Source organism: Eptatretus burgeri, unplaced genomic scaffold (assembly GCF_056783735.1).
Source record: "Eptatretus burgeri isolate ZD-2024b unplaced genomic scaffold, Ebu_testis_v1 Ebu_testis_scaffold_1474, whole genome shotgun sequence".
NCBI lineage: Eukaryota > Metazoa > Chordata > Myxini > Myxiniformes > Myxinidae > Eptatretus > Eptatretus burgeri.
In genome coordinates, this window is record NW_028223423.1 from 5,619 (window position 1) to 10,000 (window position 4,382).

At 42.7% G+C, this 4,382-nt stretch overlaps 1 long non-coding RNA gene across 1 annotated transcript; it reads right to left on the minus strand.

The window, feature by feature from the left end:
- Positions 1–3,773: 3,773 nt before the first annotated feature.
- Positions 3,774–4,262, minus strand: LOC147006865 (uncharacterized). The gene is made up of 2 exons (XR_015054554.1): positions 4,077–4,262; positions 3,774–3,958 (listed from the first exon to the last, which is right to left on the minus strand). It is a non-coding gene; the product is annotated as an uncharacterized LOC147006865 (long non-coding RNA).
- Positions 4,263–4,382: the final 120 nt, after the last annotated feature.

The following is a 4,382-nucleotide window of genomic DNA, read 5'->3' on the forward strand; positions in this document are numbered from 1 at the left end:
GACAGGTCTCTCTGGTTGTTATTAGAGAACCACCTCAGCACCGTTGAGTCTGACATTTCACTCAGGCCGACTGGCAGGGTCTCTCTCCAAGCAGCCATCAAACTTCTCGACTGGTTTCCCATCACTACTTTCTCCAACATCTACTCATCCTGGGAATTATTTCAAAGAAACTTGCTCCGCCTCGTGCACAGATTTATCCCCTCTCATCTTCAGTTGTCCTACCCTTCCTCCCGCTCTTGGTTCACTGAAGCTTGTGGTGAGGCAGTTGTCTTGAAACTTGCCTTTGCCTCATGGAAGGCTAATCCAACCGAAGGCAATCTCAGTACCTTCCACAAAGCTCAGAACAAGTGTGTGTCTGCCCTCAGGAGAGCCAGCAAACATTTTTCTAAGCTCAAATCTCAAACCTGTCTCCTATCCCTCCTCCAAATCCTGGTAGCATCTAGTTAAGTCTGTTTCAGGTGTATGTTCCCTCTCCATCCCCTCCCTTACCTCAAATGGCCACACAGCTGACACTGAACGTGAAAATGTTGAATGCCTAAACTCCATGTTTGCTTCTAAATATGGTGTCCCAAACACATCGCTTTCTGTACCCACTTCACCCAGTTGTACCCAGCTGTTCCTTGACTCTGTGTCCTTTTCTCCTGTCAAGGTGGAGAGCTTGCTGTCAAACCTTGACTCCGATTCTGCAACCGATTAGGACACTAACATGCCTATGTTCAAGTGGTTATGCTCTTTGGAAACCAAACTTTTGTCATGTGTCAACTATGACTTCCTTTTGATTCATATCCATATCATGATGAATTTTAAAATGATATCAATCTATCACTAAAACTTAAAAGACAAAACATCAAAACTGCTGATGAGTCACACACATACTATTAGGCAAAAGTTATATTCCTATACTGTGAATATGTCTATAATCTTGAGTTCACTCGGATTTATTAGTATTGGTGTAATTATGGTTTCAGCCGAATTGTCTGTTACAAGATTCTAGTCATCCTCATCAGAACTGTCATCTTCATCTGAAGATGCAATTTCCATGTCATCATCCTCTTCTTGTCCATTGCTTCCAATTTCTTTGTCTCTGGGATAAGGCTTTCAGGAAGTTGCTCCCCTTCGAACCAAACCGGTTTGTAATGGTCCTCAACGAACTGCCAGACATTTTCTTCAGTGGGATGCTGCTTTAAATGATTTTGATCTGCTCTTGCCCACATGTTGGCAACAAAGGAAGCACGCTTAATGCGAGTATTGAGCTCATCTTCACAAGGTAGTAGTCCACTTGCATCCATGCTCCTCAAATTGGCGAGTAGGTTTTTTCCATTCCCTTTGGTCTGTATATCTTCATGAACTTCTCAGACCATTGAGCTCATCTTCGCAAGGTAGTAGTCCACTTGCATCCATGCCCTTCAAATTGGCTAGTAGGTTTTTTTCCATTTCCCTTTGGTCCGTATGTCTTCATGAACTTCTCAGACCTACACTCATTCAGGCTGGTGTTTGCACTATCCTTAGCTCCATACATCGTGGCTTCTTAAATGGGTTTTGCACCAAAAGTGTCACTTAAGATCTACTGATCCTTCATTAAGAAGGTCAAAAGAATATTTCTACAAAGTTTCATTGATGTACTTGAGATGCATTTTAAATGTGCGAAAAATAGCTACTTCTTTAGGCTGTTCTTAAATGGGTTTGCACCAAATTCGTCACTTAAGAATGGCACATCTGTAATCACAGTGCCAAAATGAAACTTTTGGCACCAGTTTGAAAATGTAATTTAAACTGACTTTGGGGGATACACCAGTAATAAACTGATGTACTTCAAGCAGCACCCCCTACTTAATGCATAAATTGGAAAACTTAAGAATGGTCATTCGGAGGTCCCCATCCCACCATCTGATGAGTTTAGCTCTCAAACCTTTTGTACTCGAGATGTAATACAAATCTCTGTTAGCTCCCAGATTATAATGTGTAAAAATCATAAGAAATATGTGGTGTAAAGTAATTTTCTAAAAGCTTTGCTGTGTATGACGTCATTGACTTCACTGAATACTTCTATTCCGCTACGTGGTGTAAAATAATTTTGTTTGTAGGAGTCCGCAGGGAGGGGAATTGGTGGGGTGGGAGTCCAGAGGGAGTGGAGGTGAGAGGGGAAGGGATGTGGGAGAGTCTGTAGGGAGGGAGGTGAAGGAGTTGGAGGATGAGGAGGAGGAGGGGTGAGGTGGGGGGAAGCAGGTGAAGGGAAAGGGGTTTGATGAGGGAGAGGAAGAGGTGGGAGGAGGGACCCGGCATTGCCCGGCAATGCCAGGTACCTTTGCTTGTAAAATAGTAAATGCTACCATTGCAACCGCTACATTAAAGCTTGAGGTTCCACTTCTTCTTCCAGGAAACGGGGGCTTTTAAAACAGGCGAGTGGTTTGTGATCAAGTGAACTAATTTTGTGCCGAGCAAATTGATTATTACATTTCAAACCAAGTAAATGGATTATTACTTTTCCAATGGTACAATTTGTATTATTGTATGGCAGCAGAAACACTTTAGAATAAAGCATTAGAGACAGAGAAGCTGGGCTCCTTTTATATGTAGATGCCGGTGAGAGTTGACAGCGTAGGTCGAGACAGACAGACAGAATAACCTTTTCTTTTATATAAAATTGCACTTCGTACACAGCAGTGACACTCATACAACATGCTTGCATCGCTCACCAACCCCACCCTCCTAAACCACCATGCACTTCTACCCTCACCATTATACACCTCCTTCTAGTTTAGGCCTTTAAAACTGTGAATTACTGATTGTTATCTCTGAACGTGCATCACCATTGACAGGAAAGGTGGGGAAGGAGGAAGGGTCAAGCTTGCATTGCTGAAGCAAGTGCCTGCTACCAAAGTAAAAGTTAAAATATAAATGTGCAATGAAACAAATTTTACTTCCCTCACAAGGACCTTTGATGAAGAAAGAGAAGGCCATTTGGCCCATCCAACAATGATTACCAACCTATGGTGGTTTGTCTGTGCTATATCCTTTTTAAAGTCATAGGTATGACTCGGCTGGGATTTGAACCTCTCAGACTCAGAGCAGACACTCCAACCATTACATCACAGAGTCTGACGATCAAAATCATGAGGTAGATATTGGTTATAAGTTTATGCATTTAAATGACACTCCAAGTGTTTATTGCTGTTTGGCAAAACTTGCAGGATTGTATGAGAGGTTATTAAATTACTTCATCAACAAAAGGCTTTGTTTTATGAGTTACTTTTTAAAAGCAGAATTCCCTATCCTGTAAATGACTACAACTATTGTATGTTGTGCTTGGCCAAACCTTTGATAATCACAGGCAATGCTCTGGAAGTCTGGTATAAAATTGTGGAAACAAAGTTCCAATGCATACTTTATATGACGGGAATGGGAAAAGGGGGGGGGGGTGAGGGGTTGTGCATAAGGTGGATACAGAGGGGAAGGAGGGTAAAAATTTCCATCAATTTTTTACATACGTAATATCTAGCTGTCCCTAAATGCCAGCGAGTGAAGCAGTTCAAAATGGTTGTAATCCCCTAATGAGAATTATGCTCAAATTAAACACCCTACTCCTCATCACAAGAAATGAATTGTGGTTTGAGCGTTGAGTTGGACTTGAGACACTTCCTGATCCAAAATTACCATGATAGAGACACAAGGCTCCACGGATGGTGAGCCAAATGATAGATTATAAATAATTTATTAAACAATTTTCTTTTTGTCAAGAATGTCAGTGAAAGAGCAGAAATTGTTTTTTTTAACCCAACAATGAAACGTTAGATAATCACCTTGGCATTTGTCTGCTGCTGCTGCTGCTGCCCAACCGGCAAACGTCCCCACTCCTCCAGGCCCCGCTCAAACTCATGCTCCAGTGTCGAGGTGCCCGCTACGGCCATTACCGGAGCCTCTCGTTCCGCGCAAACAGGGCTGTACAGCTGGTCGCGCACTGCAGGAGGGACAGCAACAATTATCAACTGCAGCACCACATTAATGCAAATTGGCAATTCCTTTTCACAGCAATTTTACATCGCAATGCAAAACAGGATGGAGCATGTCCACTTCACCCTTCATAGTCTCAGTCTCTGTCTGTAGTTGGTATAGTTCGATTTCTCCGGCCTGAAGTTGTTCCACCAGACTCTCGTTGGACTTGCAAACTTCCTCTTTCTCCTCTTTCACGCTTTCCATCTCCCTCTGAAGTCTTAAAATGACCTCTTCCTGGTACAGCCCACAAATAAACAAACATGACACAAATAAACACTTCGGTGAAGGATGATTAATCAAACAGCTGGAATTGCCAAACACGGAACTGCAGAACCCAGCACCCGAATCCCCAAAGCCTGCCCGGTGGTTTTTCGGTAGGTCTTTCGCGT